Here is a 24,954-nt window from a genome sequence, read left to right as displayed (position 1 = left end):
AATATGATGTGTTGATTTAACTAATGAATGATGATGAAGATTTTAGAGTTTACAAATAAAAAAATATAATATATTTATTTAATTTATTGGAGGATGTTGAGGAAATGATTGATTTATTTATATATAAATTGGATTTAGTCAATTAAGGTGGTAACTGTAGTAGAAAGGTTGAGTTGGTTAAATTAATTAATTAATTAAAGGTAATTTATTTAATTAATGTTAGAGAAATTGTAAGATTAGTTAGTTAAATAATTAGAATTTATTTAGTTGATGTTAGAAAAAACTAAATAAAAATAAAATAATTTATTCAATTAATGTTGGAAGTAGATATAGGGTATAACTACTATGATGATGATGGAAATGTTGAGATGTATTTTAGGTGTCTATAGTTTTCATAAGAATTGAGAATTGAATCTCACCCATTAGATGATATCTATGTCCCCCGTTAAATCTAGGTTAGTACTACTGTATTTCTTAAATATTAAATATTAACATAAAATATTTTTTCCCATTTCATTGTCCTTTCTTGTAAGTTTGAGGGAAGGAAATGAGCAATAACATTGGAAGGTCAACTCGATCAAACAAGAAAAACACATTTATCATCTTCAATACATTGTTTGTGTTTCTTCATTTATTTACTTGTTCAATTATTTTATTTGTTGAATCTATCTTTCTATCTATCTAAGTCACCCATATGTTAATAAGAGGTACTTTCAAACTGTTCTTCATGAATAATTATAAAAACCAACAAACTTAATGCACATCAAATATTTATGAATTAATATACCTATGCACTTTCCACTTTATATTTCAATATTTTAAATCTATGAATTATTAAATGAATTTTACTCTCCCTTTTTGTATATGTAACAAAAATAATAATTTTTACCCTGTTACAAGTGTGATACATATAGAACACATTCATGTGAGATTTCTCACATAAAAAAAGAAAATTTCTATCACAACCCTTCAACTAACAACATGGTCCTACAAAAGAGAGAGAATATATTTATAAAATGATAAATATATACAATTTATGATATTATTTATTGATTTTTCTAATTATAATTCAATCACTTCAACATAAGAGAGGCTCCAAGTTAGAATCATAAGAATATCAATGGGAAGAAAATTATCTCCACCCAAACACTATGTTGCATAAAATCATATAAGGATCTTGCCATTACTAAAGAAAGAGAAAGATTAATAATCTAGTTTCAAAGAGGATAGTGTAAGACCAACAAAGTGATAGCAAGGGTGATAGGGATTAGAATCACCAAAAATAAAATGGAGGGGTTGGTCCCATTCTCATCCCACAAACAACATGAGGGTACTCTTTCTCTTCACACACACACACACACACACACACACACACACACACACACACACACACACACACACACACACACACACACACACACACACACACACACACACACACACACATTTATCAAAAAAGAAATAAAAGCCATACATTTTACAAGAACAAGTGTAGATCAACTAAAATTATCTAAATATGAGGCTTATTTTTCTATTTCATTGAAAACAAACAATAATGAAAAATAGTAGGTGATAAATTTTATCCTCTTAATGAGCTTCATGGATATAAGAATGTTCTCTTCCTTTAAGCTTCCATATTTTCAAATCTTCTCCCACTCCCAATGCTAATTGCCCTTCCAAAAAAAAATCTATAATGAAAGAATAAATTGTGAAAGTCTACAATGAATGGTTTCAAGGGTTTTCCATGTCACACGTTCACACATGGAACTCCACATGGGTTTTACCAAACTCCTTACGTATCATGAATAGAAGCCATGAGATTGCACATGCAAATCACATGGGTGTGACTACCTTCCATGGAAGAATAATTGATCAATACATTATTCCACATATATTTATATTAGTCTTTTAAATGGGATGGTATAGATACTATATTCATTTACCCCATTCAAATCATGACTTAAAGGAATACCTTACCTGTAGGAGTCCAACAATATATAAACCATAAAAAAAGTAAAAAAAATTGTCACTTCTAAATTGGATAAAATTACATATTTACATTTGTCTAATTTACATAATATGAAAAGATATTAAATACATACCTAAGATAATAAAAAAATTAACGTGGTATAATATCAAGAAATATAGAGTGACGCCCTGCTGGGGTTTGTTCCTTGGTGCAGTTATTTTGAAGAGTGAGCAATTTTGTGTGAGTTATCGGGGGTTTTGTCTATGGCGACGCAGGTGGTATCCCCCAGTCTGGTGGTAGTTGGTGCTGAGGTGCCCCATAATGGGTCCTCTTCGGGTCTGCATGGCTCTTCTTCAGGTTTACATGCACAAAAACCAGAGTCTTTTTATGAGGGTGAGGGTGAGGGCTCAAGAATGAAGAAAGTTAATGGTTGCTTCCCTAGATGTCAATATCATCCGGTTCTAGTTATTTCTTTGGATTCAGTTATGGACGATGTCTCATATTGGAGTCGTCATGCTCTCATTTGTAAATTTCTTGGCATTCGTATTCCTCTATCGACATTGGAGGCCTGGATAAGACGATCATGGCAGGTTGAGGGTGAGATGGATATTATGCTTGCTACGAATAACTACCTTATGGTCTCTTTTTCCAACCTTGCTGATCAAAATTGGGTATTTGAGGGAGGACCCTATTTCTATAATCATGTGGGGCTATTTATCAGACCTTGGCATATGGGTTTTAATTCTGCTGAGGAATTACCTTCTAGGGTTCCTGTTTGGGTTCGACTGTCGCGCCTTCCACTGGAGTTTTGCAGGGATGATATTTTGCAGTGGATTGCGGCTCTGCTTGGGAAGCTTGTTGTGGTGGCTCAACAAACCCTTGATCCTAAGGTAATCGTATTTGTGTGGAAATTGACTTGACTAACCCCTTGCCAGATTCTCTTGAAATCTATCTTGGCTCCTCTTCTTGGGTTCAGTCACTTGATTACGAGTCCTTGCCTTTCCGTTGTCGCGTCTGTTATGAATATGGACATCTTCAACGGCAATGTCCTAAGGTTAATAAAAAATCTCATTCTGATGTCCTCTCCTTCACCGCCTAAGGAGGCTAAAGCAGACACAGGGAAAGCTCCAATGAGTGATACTCATTTGGGTAAGTATAAGGAAGGATTTATTCCTATTAAATCTCAGGCAAGGAATCGTGGGCAGAAAAGATCTTTTAGAGATAGGCAAACTGATGAGGGCCTCAATCAGTTCGAGGTATTGAATTCATTGGCCTTAGAGGAGGGAATTTCGGTGGATGTTGTTCTGAATAAGGATTTAGGTTCTGACTCCCACATTTCACAGGATATTGTTGTGGTGCATGATCCACATGTTGTTCAGGATCAAAATGTGACCATGGAGGAGCCTTTGCAAGATTACATGGTTCTTGTAGATTTAGCTAAGGCAGTTTGTGATAGGAGTAAGGGTTCTTCTCACATTCTTAGTGTGCAACAACGCCCTCTCAAGAAAGGTTCTTTTTCTCCTTCTACATTTGGGAGAAAGAAGGATCTTGAAAAGATTAAACTTACTGGAGATTTATTGGTGGAGTCTGGGTCTGTTAAGACCATTGATGCTCACTTTTCCCCATCTCCTCCATGATTGTTCTCTCCTGGAATGTAAGGGAGTTGAATAGCACCTCCCGTCAAAAGGCTATTCATGACTTGATTATTGTTCATTCTTCGGACATCTTTTGTGTTCATGAGACCAAGGTTTTTGTTGATGTCATGCTTCGATGTGCTTCCCGTATCTGGTATTTTGGTCAGTGTCAATGCATTGGCTCTCACGGTAATTCTGGAGGTCTGGCTCTTTTTTTGAGATCCTCGTAAGATTTCTCCCCTTTGGTGGATTTCTAGTCATTCTTCTATCTCCATGGTTGCTTCCACATTGGACTCTGGGGATACTATTCTTATTACAAATGTTTATTCTCCAATTGATATCCGAGGTAAAATCAAGCTTTGGGCACATCTTAGGTTTTTCCTCTCTTGTGCTCCTTATCTTCCTTGGATCTTGGGAGGGGATTTTAATTTTATGTTGAGTCTGGAGGAGAAGAGAGGAGGGTTGCCTAGATTGGGTCCTTCTTTTGATCTTTTTCGAGCTCAGGTGGATGTGCTTGCTTTAGTGGATGTTAAGCCTTCTAATGGGATTTTTACTTGGAATAATAGATGGAGTGGAGAGGAAGCAATTTCTAAATGGTTGGATAGGTTTCTTGTCCCCTGTTTTTGGGTTGGCGGCGGTTTGGTTACTATTTTCAAAATTCTAGACTGGAAAGGTTCTGATCACTGGCCTATTAAATTTTCTGCTACTTCTTTTGCTGCTCCAAAGAATCCTCCTTTTAAGCTTATGTGGCTTCGAGACTCTTCACTGCATGACTTAGTTGCATAGTGGTGTAGAGAGGGAGGCCCTAATTTTGGCACAACTATGTATTTCATTGTCAAGAAACTTCAATATGTCAAATATCACCTTAAGAGATGGAATATGTCATGCTATGGTCATCTTAAGTCTAGGAAGAAGAGGAGTGCTTTGGAATGTCTTGTTGTGATTACTCGCCAGATACATGATAATGGTTTCTCAGAGGCTCTTGGAAAAGCGAAATCCCAAGTTGTGCGCAATGTGGAGTGGGAGCTTCGTGAGGATATTTTTTGGTAATAAAAGGCTCAAGTTGATTGGCTTCAGGAAGGGGATAGGAATTCTACTTTTTTTCACCACTCGATTCAGGCTCGTTGTAATAAGGGGTATATTTCCTCTCTGGTTACCTCAGAAGGGCTTCAGATTTCGTCTATGTCAGCTATGTCTCGAGAGGCTCGTCATTACTACTCTGATCTTTTTACTGAAGATTCCCCACCTGCTGTGGATGAGGAGCATTTGATTCTCTCTTGTATTCCCTCTCTGTTGACCGATGCTATGAATGCCTCTTTCATTCATTTGATTTCATTGCCTAAGTTAGAGGATGTTGTGTTCGGAATGAACAAAGGTCCTCTAGGCCCAGATGGTTTTCCTGTTGAATTTTTTCACAAGTTTTGGGATATTATTAATTTGGATTTATTGGAGGTGGTTCTGGAATCTCTTCATTGTAAGTAGATGCTCCTAGCTTTGAATTCTACTTTCTTGATTCTCATTCCAAAAAAGGTTGGTGTTGATAAACTTGAGTTTTTTTGCCCGATTGCTCTCTGTAATGTGGTATATAAGATTATCACTAAGCTGATTGTAGAGAGGCTCAAAAATTGTCTTCCTCTTGTGATCTCTGAGGAACAAGGAGGTTTTGTGGTTGGTGAACAAGTTATGGATGGGGTGGTGGTGGCTTCTGAGGTTATTCACTCTATGGCGCCAACCTCAAAGGAGCGATCTATGTTCATCAAATTGGATATGGCCAAAGCATATGACAGAGTTAAGTGGAGTTTTCTTCACAAAAATATTTTAGCGTTTGGTTTTAGCATAGAGTGGGTGAATTGGACTATGAGTTGTGTTACTTCTTCATCTTTCTCTGTTATTGTGAATGGTGAACCTTCGGAGCCTTTTGGGTTTTCTCGTGGTCTTCGCCAAGGGGATCCTCTTTCACCTTACCTGTTCATTATTATCGTTGAGGGTCTAGGTCATTTTCTTAAGTTTTGTGCTTCTCATGGCCTTATTCATGGTTGGCAATGGGGCAATGGCTTGCCATAGATCTCACATCTCCAATTTGTAGATGATATTGCTCTTATGGATTTGGCTTGTATTAGGGAAGCTGAATCTTTTCGGCATGCCTTGGATATTTACCTTGCTGCTTTTGGTCAGAAAGTCAATGAGCATAAATATTTCATCTTCTTCTTTAATACTCCTCAGGCCATTAAGAGGCGGATTGTTGATATTCTTTGGTTTCAGGTTGGGTCTCTTCCCTTTGTTTATTTGGGTATTCCTCTTACTATTGGAAGACACCCCAAGTCTTCTTGGCATATTCTACTTGACAAGTTGCGTCAAAAGGTTAATCATTGGACTCACTGGTGGCTATCTACTACTGTCATATTGACTCTTTTAAAATCTGTTATTCAAGCTTTGCCTATTTACAGATGTTTTGTTCAAGATACTCCCATGTATTTCCTTAAGGAATTTGATACCCTCTCTCGGCAATTTCTTTGGAGTGGGACTTTGTCAACTGCTAAATGGAGCCTTGTTAAGTGGGACACTGTGTGCGGGCCTAAGAATGAGGGTGGACTTGGTTTGCATTTTTCTATTTTAAATGGGCAAGCTCTTCCTGCTAAGTTAGATTGGCGCTAGTTCACTAGTCAGAATCAACTTTGGGCTTGTATTCTCACCCATAAGTATCTTCCAAATGTTATTGTGTTTGATGTTCCTTACTTTCCTATGGAGGGTCATGGTTCTATGATCTGGAATACTTTGAAATTGGGAGCTCAGTTAGTTAAGAATGGGCTCTTTTGTATCTGTCATACAGGGTCTCAAGCTCTTTTTTGGCTGGATTCCTGGGATGGTCATCCTCCTATCCTTTCTACTCATCCTCATCTTTAGTCCCTTTTTGATATGTTTACTGCTGCTGGTTGGGATATTGTTGATCATTATAAGATGGCTCATAATGGAGGGTTGGTGGCTTGTTTTTGTTGGAAAAATCCTTCTGAATGGCCGCTTGGAGGTTTTGCGGAAGATAGAAAAGAGCTGGCTCAAATTCTTGAGTCTCGTGAGTGCACCACCTTGGCGGGGATTGATGTTTTGGCTTGGGCAAGTAATGATTTTTCTGGAAAGTTTTTTGTTTCTACTGGCTATGTTGAGTTGGTGTGGTAGACTTTTGGGGACATTCAAGTCCCTTGGTGGAAGCAAGTTTGGTATAAGTTCTCTTGGCCAAAGTGTAATTTTTTCATGTGGCTTGTGGTCCACAACTAGTGCCTCACCTGGGATAGTTTATGTAAGCATGGTTTTCAGGGCCCCTCCATGTGTGTGTTGTGTTGTAAAAGTGAAGTGAGTGTCTCTCATCTCTTCTTTCAATGTTTGTACTCTAGACATATTTGGCACTTTTAGTGGGAGTTGTGGAACCAATCTTGTTTGGCATGTCTCTTATTTGGCTAAGTTTTTTGCACGTTGGAGCACGACCCTGACCAAAACCTCTTTTCTTCAAGTTGTTTGGTCTCTTGGCCATTCTTTTATTATTTGGCATATATGGTTGGAGATGAATCATTGGATTTTTCAAGATGTGTTGTTGGGAACCCACCCCTTGTGGTGGAAAATTCTCCACTCTTTGGGATAAACTATTTTGGCAAAATGTGATTTGTCTGAGATTGTGGATCCAGGTGATGTTAGTTACTACAACCAGCTCCATCTTCCTCCTCCACAACGCCAACTCATGAGAAATATATGAGACCCTCTTCGAAAGATAAATTGGGTGGGAAGGTGGTGTTCTCCTCAACAGGGCATTCTAAAAATTAACGCAGACGGGTCTTCTTGGGGAAACCCTGGTCCTGCTAGTATTGGTGGCATTGGTAGAGATAGCTTGGGGAGCATTTAGTTTCTCTTTTCTATTTATAAAGGTTGTCACACTAATAATTTGATGGAGGCTCTCGCCATTTTATTTGTTGTGGAGCGTGCTTGTGCTCTTGGCTGGAGTAGGCTCATTTGTGAATCTGATTCTCAGGTGGTGATGAATTTGCTGACTCGACGGCATTCTTCGGATGTTAGCTGGTGGTTGAGTTTGGTTGTTAACCAGATTCTTCATTTGTGTGATTCTTTGGTTTTTGTTTCTTTCACGCATTCCCTAGGGAGTGAAATGCTGTTGCTGATTGTCTCGCCAAATGAGCTTCTGAGCACATGCATAATTGGTATATTGTGGTTAAGGGTCAATTACCCCTATATTTGTCTTATTAGCTAGATCACTTAACAGATCTTGACAGGGTTGTTTGATGCCCTTGCTTTGTACTTGTTTTGCTTTGAATAAATTTTAACCCCTCCTTTATTTCAAATATCAAGAAATATACACTATAGCTGATCTTGAGGCTTAAATAATAAATTTTATTCACTCATGGTCGATATAATTGATTCACCCTTAAGGTCTTGGTTTTCATTAGGCAAAGGTGTTTATTTCTCTATGATACATAGTCAAAATTCACATTGTTCACAATGTGAAGTGGTTAAATGATAAGAACAATGTGAAATGGTTAAATGATAAGGTCTGGATGGTTGTTTTGTTCTTTAATTTGTAGATGATTCTTTTGATCTTTCATTGGTAGTTGTTCCTTATTGCAAATATATCAATAAATCCATACGTATAGCTAAAACAAAGGAAGTATAGTTATATATTTTATTCATCGATGATTCAATTAGCTTCCATACATTATAAATGTAATTCAATGGAAACTCAAACATCAATGGCATATAAATTAACAATCTCATAGATTAGAATGTTCATATTTGTATGTTAACATTATACAACTTCATATTATCTAATTCTAAAATTAAACTTGTAAAATAAAATATTCGCATTTAATAAAATATTAATAATTTAATGAATTAAATTTAGAATCCATTGAACCAAAACATAATCATATGCAATCTTATTATTAAAAAGGTAATAAATCACTTTAGCCATAAGACTTGTGAAGTTTACTAATAAAATACGGTTAAAATCACTATTCATGTTTAAACTAATTTTAATATATAAATATTCTTGAATTAAATTCATAAAATCTAACATTCTGCATCACATAATCAATTATAAATCATATTATTAAAATAATTTAAAATTTAAGGATTATCTTCCAATTTAATGGTATATAATTCTCTGATAACCTAATGATATTTCTCAACACATGGAACTCCAATTCTTTTCATTTAATTCTCTTATAAGAGTTGTATAGCGCCAACGTATACGAGCCAAAACTAAAACAACACAATGGCATCTTTGTTGGAGAGAACACAGTCTGCAAAAAGATCGCAAACAAGGGAAACAAAACATGTAATTATTTTATTTCAATGTTGGTATAACTGCTCTATAAACATTAGGGACACCATGTAAATATTGTCACTACAGGGGAAAAAGATGATGGTAGCACATCCTGTTGCGATTTGCGCTACTATGTACCATGCATCCTCATCACCCTCTTTATACCACTATCTGAAATGTTGTGCATAAAAATAGCCATGGTCTCTAATGGCTGATCCAGTCAAATAAATCCTCTTAGTTCTTATTCCTTTAAGTGGAGAAGGAGATTCGGGATTCAAATTTGAAATTCAAACGAATAGTTGCAGTTTCATTTATTAAGCAGTCCCATCTTCCAAAGCATGGGAACAATGAATTTAAACTAGGTTAGATTTATGCATTGGGTTGCTAACTATAGCTAGTTGCTGACTGTGGTGGTTAACGGTTAGCTTACAAGAACAGAAACGGGCATTAGCGACGGGAATGGATTATGTGGGCCCCACACGAGCCACTCTAAATAGTCAATGCTTCGAGTGTGCTCGTTAAGCCCATCCCTTAGGAAGAGATTAAGTTACCCATAAATAAACAAATATTAAAAATATATTTATACATATAGTAGTTTTCTATGATGCTTAATCCCTGAAATAAAACCTCTTCCTCTTCAACATAGTGTATACAATGCTACTTGTTTCCTCATTGACATAGTCCATGAGTGTATTTTTAGCATTAGATAGCTCTAAACTCTATAACTCTTCTCCTTATTCATTGTAGCCAGCAAACCTCTATTTTCTTACCTGCAAATTATAGGAAACCTGGCAGACATGCAAATCCAAATGTGGAATGCTCACAAATTCTAAACTAGTTTATAACTCTTTTGTAAACCTTCATAGATTAAGTTACAAAAAATCTCACCATGTTATGGTGATGATATAACCAATAAGTCAGTAACAACTTATGTTTTACTCGTCAATTCAGAAAACCTATTTTGTATCAAAATGATTTATAAATTTAAATGCTTTGATGCCTCATGGGCATCATTGGTAGGCATATACAATATTACTCTCAAGGATTACCTTGTAGAATGCAAAATTCATTTGAAACATCAAAGCTCAATAAGCACACAAACGGATTTAAATTTTTAATTTATATTACAAATAAATTATTCTGGGTTACCTGATTATTTGACAAAATAATTTGCGCTCTACCTTTCTGTCCTCACATCATTGTCTATAGGTAAAAACAAAAAAAAATACAAAGGCAAAGTAGAAAATTTCTAAAACCTCACCATTCTCTTTGTAGGAAATGAAACATCTAAATTCATTTTGCTTTGGTACTAATGTTTAGGTAAATGGTATAACCGGAAGAATTCATTGGTATGCAAATCTTTTATCAACATTCAAGTAGATATCACTTGTAGAGTAAACTAAAATATAATTTAAATGATGTTGTGAAACGGCTTCTCTCTGTTTGTTTGCTTGTTTTCTTGTGCTGGAATTCTCTATCTTTATGTTTGTTTGTGCTGGAATTTTCCATTCTTTATTATTTTAATCTATTTGAAAAGTTTTAATATGTGTTGATAATATTTTTTTATTTTTTTTATCAGTGAACGGTAAAGTCAAAAAAAATTATAGAATAATAAAATATTTACAAAAGGCAAGTAATCGAATATGTCCAAATTATAAAAAATGATGAAGGGGCCAGATTGGAATCAACCCCTTACCAAAAAGAAAGCATATTTAAAAATTATAGAGTATGGAGAACGTTCTGCAGAGTATCAACAACTTAAAAGCAAAATATTAACATAAAATAACAAAATTTCTCAAATTATCCCATACACTATGCAGAAGAAGAGGGAGAGCTAGTGGAACTTGATCTTGAGCTTGGAACCACTCCACGGCCTCGACCTCTGCCACGGAGACGACCACCACCCCTGCGACGTCCTCGAGAACCTGCTCGGCCCATGCCACGAATTGGACTTCCACTTCCTCCACTCTCTGAAACAGGTTGAATATCTAGCTGGGGTTGGCCAAGCGGGATTACTGGATCATTTGGTTCTATAGGAGGAATGAAACCATTGCTAGCTGTATATTCCTTAAACAATTGCTCCCTCGTGATATCCTCTGGTTGGTGGTCGACAACTCTCCACCTAAGAAACTCAACTGCTTCCCTTACATTATGTCTATGCTTTCTCAAGGCCTCCCCCTTAAGGTCCAAAATTAGGGGAAAGAAGTTAACCGATTCCCCATATTTATGTTCTATAAAGACATCCGAAGGCCTAGGTATAGTAGAGCCTAGTAATGCATAATATAGAACCTTATTTAACCCGCCCAAGAGCTCTGGTTCAAACAATTTCTCCACAAGAGCAAAGGTGACTGCCTTTGAAAACCCTGCATCAAGAACCGAGGCCACAAACCTCGAGGTTAACTGCATGTTGTCCTTGTAATATTCAGACCTGTTGAGATGGCCTTGCCCCAATATCATCTTTGTTGCCAAGATGACCAGAGAGTTAACAGTGTGAAGTAGTCTCTTGATCCTAAGGTCCGAAATTTCTTTAAAATTACACTGTCGAATAGGGCTTGAAAGAGAGATGGGAGTGTCTACTCGAAAGCAGAAAATCGGGTCTGTATGAAGCTTGACGACAATCATCTCCATTGACAGTGAGGTCATTTCGAGCAGAGCAGAAGGAAAATTCTATTTGATGTCAAAGAGACCAAAGCTTTAAATGGAAGATTAGAGATGAAGAAAAGAAGAGAAAATAAACCTACAAAGAAAGCTTCAATTGTGCTCGATATAACACCCATCATAAAGAGGAATAAATTGAAAAGACATTCCAACCGAGCAACAAGGGGAATTAAATGTCGAGAGTCTTGGGTCGCTCAATTAATCTCATTCTAAGATATATTCCCTGGTAGAGGGAAGATTGCACCGACTGTATCGCTTGTTGTGAAAAGGTGGGAGATTTGAGGCTTGCCGCACACACCTTGCCAGCTGATACGGTAAGGAAGCCTTAAATGCACGAACCATTGTAGAGGAATGTTGGCCTGCCAATAAAAAATTTAAATCAAGAAATCTCCATAACAGTCAAAAAGTACCACTTGCTAATTTGGTGGAAAAAGCCCACTAAAAGGGGGCCCAAGCCATTGAAGGAAAGAGAAAAACTCTGACGGGATAGGAAGAAGCACTAAAAATTTGAAAGGAAACCACTAAAGTTAGAGCACCAAGGACGACACGAATCTAGAGGAAGAAGAGTTTAAGCGAAAAGCTAGAAAAAGACAAGAATTGAAGGTATGAAAAAATAGGGGGAAAACGGAGAGGAGAATGCCACATTAGATGCCAAGTAGACCAAACAAGCCATAAAATTTGAAAACAATTGCCCACTTAAGACAAAGAAGCCGCCAACAAAAGTATACCATACAGAGCAATATCAGACTATATGAATGTGTGCGAAGGCAAAACATACATAAGTCTTCAGTAGGATAGTTTGGTTAATTAAATTAGGATTGAGCAGTGTGCAGAAAGTAATTTAATTAGGCCATCTGTCCCATGTCAAAACCATGTGCCCACCAACTTAAAGAATCCCCTACTGCCGTAGTTTTTGAGAGCAAATCTGCCTCTGAGTTAGCTTCTTTGTATATGTGTCTACATGAAAAATTGTCAAAAGCAATCGAAAGTTGTAGAATCCTATCCAGAATTGCTTGAAGACGCCAATTGGTAGTTTTCCCCAATCTAATTGCATTGATCACTAGTAAAGAGTCCCCTTCAATTTCAATATTCTTGACACCTCTCCTAGAACACTCAGTGAGACCAATCAAAATAGCTTTAAACTCTGCTACATTATTTGTGTCTCAAGGGATTGGGAGGGCTACCTTACCTATGAACGAGCCCCAATGATCCTTGATAGCACATATGATCCCAGAGGAGCTCGGGTTACCTCTCGAAGCACCATCGAAGTTGAGCTTTAACCTGCTAGATTAAGGCAAGAGCCAGACTACGTTGCTTCTGTCTGCAGCCTTGTTTTTGCCTATATAGGGAGGAATTTTGATCCCATTCCATCGAAGTCTAATCCTACCATCCCAGTCAGTGAATTCCCTGTTAAGGTTAGAGAATAAAGCCAATTTGCAATTAACAAACTGTACAATGGAGCTTTCAACAGAGTTAATGAGCCTTATTTTCAAAAATTCTTTTGTTGCACTCTTTCTATATCTCCCAAATTAAACTGAAGGGTTGACTTCCCATAAAGGACTTAGAGTTTCATCCTTGTAAATAATTATTCTAAATTCTTTTAGTTCAATACTTATTTTATATTTCTATTATCGCATTGTATAGATAGTAATAATTAATTATTTAATTTAAACATCTTATTAATTAAATTAATTGATATATAGTTTAAAATTTAATTTCTATATTATTTAAAATTGATGCTTATTTTTATGTTTTTTTTTTTTTACATTCATTATACACTTATTATATTTTAACTTTAACATCTTCAAGTTAGCACATTTTTCTCTCACAATGTTTGTGTTATGTTAAAAGGAAAAATTGATGTCACTAAAACAAACATGTTTATTTATCTATGAATAATGCTAGTATTATTCAAGGATTTTGAAAAGGAAAAATGATGTAAATGAAAAGCATGACCCCTTCCAACTTTCAATAATTATGAACATTCTTTATGTAATGTGCATGGTTACATTTTTATTTTCTTTTTACAGATTGGAGTTATTTTCTTCATTTTGTTTTGTCATAAAATAATTCTCTATCAATTTTAGTCACTGGTGTGCAAATAATTAAACAAATATTTCAATGCAAACATTTCTTATAATGTTTTGAGTATAAATTTTAAATTACAATATAATAATTGATTTAGAAAAACTTTGTTTATATTATTTATTTTTTTAGTAGATTTCATTTTTAAAAAAAATTTAAATCTTGTATTAATGTCTTTTTTCTCTTCAAAATAAATTAATTTTGATATTTATTTTTAAATTATATATTTGCAAAGGTATTGATGGATATAATGCTTTACAATTTTTAAAAATTTAAATCTTGTATTAATGTCTTTTTTCTCTTCAAAATAAATTAATTTTGATATTTATTTTAAATTATATATTTGCAAAGGTATTGATGGATATAATGCTTTACAATTTTTTAAAATTTAATCTATATAATATCCATCTCTTTAGCTATTAATAGTTCACACACCCTTATCCATTTGAGTCGTTTATCAAGTAAAATGGAGAAAAGATTAATCTATCCAATTTAATTTAAATTTATATCTTTAGATGGTTGATGTCTTCTCTTTTTTAGAATAGATGAGGATATAAAGATTAAATTTGATGGAAAATAATAATATTTCTAAGGTAAAATAGATTGAAGATTTAAGTTAATTTGAAAATATTGTTTTTACATGACCACACCAACATCATATGCATTGATTAAATAGTAATTTTTTAAAATTTATAAAATTTAAAAGTAAATTTTTTATTTTTCATTTTACTTATTATGTTAATATTAATTAATCAAGAGAAGATATTTCAAAATGATATTATAGTGTATTGTTATAATATGAGTAAATATTTTTTGAAAAAAAAATGTGTTGTAATTTATTTCATAGATCAATTATTATTTTAATATTGTGAAGTGTAATTTGAAATGCCTTATTAAAAAACTACTACTACATTTATGTTACATGGAAGATAATCAAACTAAAAATGTTTTGAAGTTTGAATGGATTTTACTTTTTTGGATAGTTAAATTTGTCTTATTTTGTTTTAATGATATAGAAAAGGTCATCTTTACTAATTTATATTATTTTTTATAGATTTATTTTATTTTATGTTGTTTCAGTGATATAGAAAAACAATAGCATCTACATTTTTTTGCAATTAGATCATTTACGTAATTAATAAAACAAAAAGTTATATTCAAGCAAAACTAATGTCAATCATATGTTGGAAGTTGTTTTATAGAAATGTATTTGACATATTTATGGTGTTTTGTAACACTATATGAAGTGTTCAAAAGAATGTCTTTTTATGGATTTTACTCGAGTTTATCAATTTACTTGATTGCACTATGCTTATATTATAGATACTTGTTGGAAGGACTATTAGACATTGATCATATTTTCATGTATATATTTACTACAAATTTTAAACATATAAATATTTTTATCCTTGTTTTCAATGTCCTGATATTAGTGATAAATGAATTTATCAAATTATTAAAACATATTCTAGTATGTTATTTAATCAATAATTGTTTTTGCCATTATTCTTGCATTTCTGCTGTTTCAGATTCTACCACCTCTTTGACGTATCCATTGCACACCAAAGTGCAACTGCTAGTACTATTTCTATTATAGATCATCTATTGTCAAGATTTTCTTGTTAGCTGATGAAATCTTTTTTATAAACCTAATTCATTCAACTCGTTTACAAATGCGTGTTTCAAAAATCCATTAGAGGCAGCAATTTTCCGGGTCATGATGTTGACCTCACCTCCTGATCTGCAATTTTAGTGACAAACAATTAAAAGAGAAGTAGCTGTAGCACAATCCTGTGACTGTCATTGATAAAAATCTACTTACGGGTCAAACACACTACCGCCAGCCTCCTGAATGATCACAACTCCTGCGGCAACATCCCTAAAAAAGAATAGAAAAACATTTGTTACTAATAAAGAAAATCGTCTTCTACTATTTGCAGATGCTGTGCTGTGCAAGTATTTTTAACATACCAGGGACCTCCAAAACCTAACTCGTAGTATATATCAAGCCTTCCACATGCAATTCCGCAGAGGTTGAGAGCACAGGACCCCGACATCCGCAAGGATCGTACCGGTAAATGTTTACAATGTGAGCACTCAGACTGATATTCAAAATTCTGGACATTTGATAGTGAATCTGCCTTGGTAGTTGAATCCAAACTTAAAGCATCCTGTGAACATGAGGGGATTTCGATTCTTTTTTTAAGAACAATAGTAATGTGAATCCTGAATTCAAGCCATGCAATCTTGAGCAAGCAATTACCTTGAATAGTAGCCCATTAATTCGCTTGGTAGTTGCATCAACAGTTTCCTTATCTCGGGCTACACCCACCTGCATGCCATGGAATACTAACTTTTATTAAACTACCAAGTCTTGATGTAAACTGAAGCTCCAAACAAACCTATGCTACTTCTGATTGTTTTAATCATTCTTTCCTTGGAGTGATTTGTTTGCAGCAAATTTCCAATTTTAAATGCATTATGGAGGTAGATCAAGAGGCTCCTACCAATTTTCAATTATTGTTAAGGGATAAGAAAACATAGTTCAATTTAAAAGATTCGTCTTGAAAATCAGCCTCTTCTGAACATCATCAAATAGATCAGTCCCTTCTCTATCAGAATTAAGCAACACAAAAAGATTAAGGAAGAAGATTGTTGAGATAGAATGCATACATACTACTAGTTGACAAATATTATCTTCAAAGAAATGCATTTGAAGAATTGTTTCTTCAATAAATATTTTGACTTCAACAATTTGTTTCGTATATATTCTTGGAGGATGGCATGTTTCAAAACTCAATAGTAAGAATTATTCTCTTACGGTAGGAATCCCTGAAATTTTTTGACGAGGACAAAGATGTTGACAGTGTGAATGACAGGGAAGAAAGAAAAAATAAATTGTTAATGCAGAGTAGAATATACATCTTTTGGACAATCATGTCAGTAAGGAACTACCAAAGGCCATGCAAGCAGCAAAAAATAAGCGCATTAATATCAAATTACCATAGGAAGGTGCTGATGAAATTGTTTGCACGTTTAAGATCATTCTTACAATCTTGGTAAGTTGCAAAGGGTAAGTAGTGTATCACAGGTAACTCCTTTTAGCTTCCCAGAAGCAAGGATGTGGTAGAATTAAGGATAGCAACAAATTAATATTGTACATCACAACTCTTTTTACCTTCCCAGAAGCAGGGATGTGATAGAATTAAGTATAACAACAAATTAATATTGTAAATATTTCAATGGTAATGTTTATATTTGAAATAGAAATCAGGTGTGAGCTGATACTAAATGTTAAAATGTTGGAACTTTGGTATACACTAATGTAGCACAAACAGAAAACAGTTTATATTCCAGATAACAGATAGTTCCCAAAATTTAAGGGAGGTACTGCAATTCACATTGATCAGAGACACCAGAATCCTATTCTAACTTTTTTATCTTTATTCATATAATCAAATAGTAATTAGACTATATGGAGTCCAGTAATCCCGTTGTTACTAGAGATATTGGGATTAGCACTAGGCATCTAGGAAAGAGACTCTACTTTCCCAATACAACCAAGATAGCTGCCCTCAAGTACAAATTCCATGAGTAGTTCACCCTTCCTCTCTTTGTCAGGTGTGTCATGAATTTGAAGTTTTTGTAAGACCAAAAGAACAAGGTAAGAGGGTAAATCTATATATTTCTCTCCACAGCTAGAAAGATCCTATTAAATTATTCATCCCATAACACTAGTTTTCCAAAATGATGTCTCTCTTTCTGTTACTCTCTTTCCATTCTGTCCTATTGATTATCCTCCCTATATACATTATATTCTATATTCATCTCATATTCTTTTTACTCATGCTATGTCTCATCTTTCTTCTTACTTTGTTTCCTATATCTATTCTCAATTCTGCAGCATACCAAGATGCCTTAATACAACATAGAATCCATAAGGGCATGTCTGTTCTTCATCATTGCTCCCCTTCATGCCACAAAGTCACAGGAGGTACCACATCACTTCAGTGTTCTGCTTAAAGATTTTCCTGACCTGCCTCTATTCTGAGCTCTGCAGTACCGACCATGTGCCTGTAGTCCAAGATATCACCTTGAAATGATGAACCCTGTCAATATTATCATGGGCTTGACTTTGTCTCATTCTCAAGACAGCTCTGATAGAACTCTGTAACTAGGAAAATGCTTGACCTCGTTGATATGCAAATGCACAAAATTTGAACAAAATATGTGAAGTTGAGGTAGAAGTGTCAATCAAGAAGAAAGATTCATATTTCATATGGAAATTTTGGAGAGCAGTATTCAAATTTTGAAGAAGCACAATAGACTAGTGCGGTTGCAACTCCGACTCCCATTTCACAGACAATCCTGCAGCTTCATGAGGAGGGAGGCCCTTTACTTACTAATCCTTCTAAGAAATTATAATGTAATTGGACTACACTTTATAATTTCTCAATGTGCCTACTAACTTTAGTCCCATAATATTAATCATCCATCAAATTGATGGTAGCATCCTGTTGTATCTGATGTTGCCAATAGCAGTTTGCTAGTGCCAACAGTCTTTGCCTTTGTGCTCCAGAAGGTTCACTTTCATATCACAACTGACTGAAGCTACGGTCAATTAGTGCTCTGTTTCATCCAACACTGACTTCAGCGTTGTTGTTCATGTTTCCTAGCATAGAGAATAGGCCAAGTATGTGGTTTTGGTATCTCTAGCCGCCTGCAATTCAGTTAGCATCTCCTTGGGTGTGGCGCACCGAGCCAACAACTGTTTATGCAGTGGTGTCAACTTGAACCTGTTGTATTCTCTAATTTGTTGCCTTTCTTCTGTTGTTATTCCCATGTACATCCAGAAATTGATGATGGCTTCAATTGTTGTTCAAAAATCAAAGAGGAATCCCAGTCATATTGAGGTCATGCCTTCCCAATAGCCTATATTTCTTGAGCAATAACCTCCTTCTTCTGTTCACTTCTTTGCACCCAATTGGAGCAGGTGCTCTGGGTCAAGCCTTCCCTGAGTGTGCTTCTGAATTGGGGTTAGTCTTTCAAAGTCCACCTATTGCCCATGTGTTGTTTGAACTTTGAATGATTGTCCTTGGGGCAACTATGAGAGTAGATAATTGTTGGAATTACGCCACGAAGGCTCTAACCTTCTCAAAAGGATCTCATGATGTTCCTCTAGATATAGTGGCCACAATGCCCATTGGTTGACTGTTGAATGCCTCCTCCGTTTTCCTGCAGGTGTCCTCATCCTTTGCCTTATCATCTTGGTCCTTGGAAAGTTTCTCCTTTGTCTGCCTCTCTTATTGCATCCTCTTTTTCTTCTCATAACTCTTGTTCCTGAGCGCCTTTACATTTTCTCTTTCAGCTGCTTCTGGTTGTCACTTAGCCTTTGATTGGGTAGCTAGCATTTTCTCCTTTTCTACAGCTTGGTGCACAAATAAGGTAGCTGCTCCAATATCCTTTTTTATCTTCTGCTGTTGGTGTAGGTTCTCTTCTACCTCATCTTATCCCCTATTTGTGCAAGTTGCACCAACAACCTTTGTTGTTCAGTTGCTTTCAAGAGGATGTCAGCTGTTTTGTCCACAATTGTTTTTCTTGTATTTGTGCAGAGCCTTGGTTTCTTCAAGGAATTACTGCTTCTGAACTTGGAAAACCTATTGTTGTACTGCAACAGGTAGGTTGGCTAGGACATCAGCATATGAAATAATGAAATGGAGAATTCTCAAATAATAGCAAGATGGATTCTATGATCATGTCCTTGCTAGCAATATCGGCGTAGTCGTATCTCTGCATCAACCTAGGGACTTCTGCCTTCATTTGTAATTTCTACAACAATATTGCAACCCTTGACTCTCAGTGCTCCGTTCTAGATTAAAACCTTTCTTATAACTCATCATTTGATGGGATTCCTCACTTTGACAAACCACTTTCAGAATAACATACCAGGGCCTTAGGTGACTGGATCTTTCTTCATTTTGTGTGTTGCAGGGGAGAAGCTTGTCTCTTTTGTTTTCCTGCACTCATTTTTAAGAGTGCTCCACATGCTAATTCCATGGAGGAAGTGAGTGATGTTGTTGGCTTTGCCTTCTACTTATAGTCAGCACAATGTATTCGATGTCCCTTTTTCTTGGATTGCAACATGTAAGGAGGTGTACCCTTTTTTTCTTGGATTGCAACATGTAAGGAGGTGTACCCTTTTCTCATAGCACTGCAGCATTGAGGCTTCATCTTGGCTTTGAATCCTTAATTTCAAATTATTTAGGTGGATAGAGACGGGAAAATCCTGGGACATGTAGTCCCTTTGATCACCTTGGTGAGACTTCTTCTCCTTCTGCAGGATGATGTAGAGGTATCAGTGATATCAATAACAGGCAGTTAGACTACCTGTGCCTCCTCAACCACGTGCAGTGTTGTCGCCTTCCCCCACCTCCATAAATGTTTGGGTATTAAAGGATTCACTAGGTAATTTTTGATAGCTGTCAGCAACGTGTCAACTTGTTCATCTATCACCTAGTAGGAAAACGGAGGTATTACTTCCTCTCACAATTCAATTGGAATGCAATAGGTATAATAAATGCTCACCACAAAGATCAACTGAACTTTATACATGGTCATCATGAGTTGTTTTAGTCCATCAGACGATCCTCCTGAAGTGTTGATCAGATCAATAGCATTCCCATAGTTTTCAATAAGGTTTTTGATTTGTTGCTGTCAATCTATCTTCTTTCCATACAATCTTCGCTTGCCTCTTGGTAGTTCATTTATAAAGGATTTAGTAGATTAGTAAGCTGCCATAGCAGAATTCACACTTACCTGTCTTAATCTTGGTGAGGTTCTCCACCAATTAGCAAGTTGAGTGCTTCACAGAGATTTTATTATGAGCCATGAATCATATCCCTGGCTAACTGAATACTTTAAGGATGGTAAAATCCTATTTGTTGATGTAGTACACCTTCTAAGTTCTATACAATAGCCTTAGTAGGCTTAATAGCATATTAAACCCTAATATCCATGGTTTGGCTGATGAACATGCCATGTTGGTTCTTTGGGGACCCTGTTACAGATGCAAGTTTAACATTTACAGCTCCTCTATGGTCTCATTTCCTTGTATCAATCCCTTGGTTCATCAGCCCTATAACTGCATGAATGGACTGTGATGTGATTTGGTAGAGTCTATCCAGACCAGATACATCACGATGTTGGGTTAGTAAGATTTTGATGATTTTGTACCGAAGCATGAACACCAAAATCAGTGACCCAGCATCTGGCTTCATGCTCCTAATTATGTTGCAATTGGGTTTATACTCCATAGCTCCCTATCAAGGTTTTGCTGCATCATCTCCAATCATTACTGCTCCATCAATGCATGGCTAATTTCTCCTGAAATTCACCCAGCTTGAAATAAACATAAATCTGGATATCCTCAAGGTATGATACCCTGAACGAAACCTTAGAAAATAATCTTTGTGGATCTAGGCAGTACAATTTTGTAGAATGCTTCTTAAATTTCCCTACCTTTCCCACTCAATTTGATTTTATTGTTCATAGTCATACATCTTGAGAATTCTAAACTTTTCAATCAATATACCTTTTCATTTTCATTATGTGCTAATATTTTTAAAACTTTATCCTACCCTACAACTCTGCCTCACTACAAAACTGCATGCTTCTTCTCTTATTCATTTTCATTTCATTCATCTCTATGGCATAGGGTTTCAACGTTGCCCCATTCACATAGCCATCCTTCAAATCTCCAATTCATCTCTACTCAATGCTTTCAACTTAACTGCTCCTGAATTAAAATAGCATAAAAAATTTATGGTCTTAAGTTTTAACCATCTCATCTTAAATTTCCTAGGTTGATGTAATATAGTAGAACTTTATCTCCTAGCACAACCAATTTAAATTTACAATTTATATCATGCCAATACTTCTGCTGCCATTTTCTTGCATCTGATAAATATGTTGCCAATAATTGTTTTTTATCCAATTTCTCAAATTCTATCAACATTTCCTTAGTTGACTCTTCTTCGTTGACCCTCAAACCTATTGCCATCCTTAAATTTGACATTATGTATTCCATTCCAATGCTACATCCAATTCGTAAACTAATTGAAAGCATTTTGAAGTCTTTTGTATATAGTGCAGTGATCCCATAATACTGCAAGTGTCTTTGTATCCCAATCGGTTGCACCACAACTACATAATTTAGTCAGTACCTTCTCCAAACTTTGTTAAAAGCCTCTAAAGTACCGTTTGTTTGTGGATGATGGGTATGCTCCTATTGTGGATGTTCATGAAGTGTTGCAGTAGCTCTTCAATGGTTTCATTTACAAAATCTGTAGTTAGTGTAAAATAACTTTGTTATGTTTTGTATTATGGTTGTACCCAACAATATATTATTTACTTGTCAGCTTGTGGGTAATTGTTACGAGTCAATTATTAGTAGCTGTTGACAATTGGTTTTTGTTTGGCAACCGTCAGCTTCTTGAAGTAGGCTTCCTATAGTCGATGACAATAGCCTGATCCTTGACTGATCATCTTTGGTCTAATTCTACAAAAGAACATCATATGAAAAAAGATATAATTCTGTTACCATATCTTGTATGCATCATTATATATATTCATTTATGCATGTAGTAGTCTTATCTGTTAAAGGAGTAAACATTAATTCCATTGCCTTAAAGATAATGGGTCTGATTTAAGAGATTACTGCCATTGGACCCCAACAGAGGCTAGAAGAGATCACAACATGGTTAAGACCAAGAAATCAGATATCTTTAAGGCTTGTGAAGTAAAGAGAATGAAGATGACCAAATATGAGAAGTAGCCAAAGAGACTTCATTAGTGCAAATCACAGCCAAAACCCAACTCAAAGTGGAAGCAAGAGTCAAATGTAAGTTGGAGTCATAAATTGGAGCAAAGACATCAAAACATTCAACCTACCATGAACAACCATACAAAGGAAGAAAAGGTGGAGATAGATAGACATCTTCCCTTGAAGAAGCATTTATCGATCTTAAAGACCAAGTTCCATTGAAGTAAATAACTAAATCCCACAGGAGTAAAATGAAGTAGGAAGGCTTGTTGACAGATGAAGATTAGGAAGCATTTGAGAGCAATCTTCAGGGCATCAAAGCTCATTGAAGACTAACCCAATCCTAAGGTATCCAAATTGAAGGTTAGAGAGAGTTTGAAGGTTGAACTACCAAGGTCTTTGGAAGGGTTGTTGAGGGTTTGGACATGTCAAAAAGTGTCCAAGGAGCAAAGGAATGTCCTGAACATAACTTCTTGTGTAGAATATTTCAAGCACTACAGTCACATCAAACAATGGTGACCCCTCTAGCAAGTCCCAATGACGAGAAGCAAAAACTACCAAACTTTACTGATGGATATGTAGATCCTCTACAACATTGCAGAAACTATAATACTATATGGATGGCAAACAGACAAACAAACCAAAGATATTGGTTAACGTGTTTCCAGCCATAGTACAAAACGTGCAAATAGACTAGTCTACAAACCTTTCTAATACTAAGAAACCAATGTGAGAGAAACAAAGTTGGATGCAATACAATTCCAATTGTTGTCCCATCGTACAATTGCAACAATGTAGTGAATGGTGACACTTTGCAAGGAACTTCAATTGAAACCAAAATGAAATGGGAACTACTTTGTAAATGGTACAAACCTAGGGACAATGATGATGCTGGATGTCCAAAGCAGTAGGTTAGCATCAATATAATATATGTACAGACATAACAAATTATTGGTCATTACACAAGCCAAAGCAAAGACAATTCTGTACTCAAACCCACGTATAGAATAAGAGAGAGAGTGTAAAGCAAAAGCCAAGGTGGGCCATGCTATGGATGACAAACATTGCCACTCAAATGCAAATACAAGTATAATAATAAATCAATTGCATTTCCATAAATTTATTGTAAAGAAGTACTTCAAACCATCATACCAATTAAAGTAGCAGATTTATTATAGAGTATTCCTGAATTTAAAAATGCTATAACTCAGAGGGATGAGATAGTGCATGTCACAACCCATTTAGAATTTAGAAAATAATGAGGACCCCATAATCAAACCTCCATTATCAAGGGGGTAAGTGATGGATCCCATGTTACTAATGATTAATAAGGAAAAGAAATCAGTGGTTGTGCATAGGGTAGCCCTTGGAAGGAGACTCACTAACATAATTATAGATGGCAAGTTTGGTGTGAATGAACTTCCAAAAGAAAATTAGCAAAGTCTAAGAAAGCCAGCTATTTGGCCACCAACTTTCCAGTTGCTATAATTGATATACAGAATCAAGTTGTAAGGATTTAGCTTCCTCAAATTCCTCAAATTAATCACTATCATCAAATTATGACTATGAAGAAGAGTAGACTGAGTAGCATGATCAAGGTCCCATGGAGCCAAATGTTGAAGGAGTGTTGGAAGTTTAGTCGTGTTTAGAAGATGAAACAAACTCCCTTTGTGGCTTATTTCACTAGCAAATCAAGGGCTATGAAATAAAAATGTTGAACTAAATTTTTAGGAAGATACGGAGATTAATGAAGAGATACACCGATTACAAGATGACAAGAAGCAACCATTTAATGTTGAGGAAACCTACGCAAATGATTCTGAAAAGTTGAACAATGCATGTGTCAAACGAAGTACATGGTTCATAGTTAACAATTTATTCTCAAAGGATGGAAGCTATGAATGTGATTGACTTTGATGTTCCAACAGCAACACCAGACTCAACCAAAAATCACAAAATAGATAAAGGTACTACTAAAAGTAATAATATCAAAAGGTATTGGATTTGGTGCCTACGAATACTTGTGCTAATGAATGCTATAAGGGACCCTACTCATGATGTATATTTGGCCATGACCTCCACTACAAAGACAATTGGAGCAGACTTCACGAGAAAATGACAAAAAAGGGAAAAAACCATAAAGCGGGTTAAAAGAAAAGTAGTGAAGTTGGAGAGAAAAATAATAGATTGGCCCTAAAGATGGATATTTTAACACACCGACACTTGGAACAATGCTAGTTCCCTTGCTTGAAAGGTTTCAGCACCCTAAGGGTTTTTATGATTTTCTCAATGAATTAAACTAGAGTATTTCAGTAGGCAAGCCTTAGACCAACATTGGACAACTTTGCATCTGTTAAAGGATTCAAACATTTTTGTAAAATTTAGTTTCAAATATATATTATCTGATTTACAAGAACAACTTATAACCGCATCCTAGAATTACACATTAAGTTTACACAATAGT

General features: G+C 35.5%; 1 pseudogene; it reads right to left on the bottom strand.

Moving 5' to 3' along the window:
- Window positions 1-15,122: 15,122 nt before the first annotated feature.
- The window catches only part of LOC131070883 (inositol monophosphatase 3-like), a 140,570-nt pseudogene continuing 130,738 nt past the window's right edge, over window positions 15,123-24,954 (bottom strand).

The sequence above is a fragment of the Cryptomeria japonica genome, chromosome 1 (assembly GCF_030272615.1).
Source record: "Cryptomeria japonica chromosome 1, Sugi_1.0, whole genome shotgun sequence".
NCBI lineage: Eukaryota > Viridiplantae > Streptophyta > Pinopsida > Cupressales > Cupressaceae > Cryptomeria > Cryptomeria japonica.
Note: the sequence above shows the minus strand (reverse complement) of the source record. Positions and strands in the feature narration are given on the sequence as shown.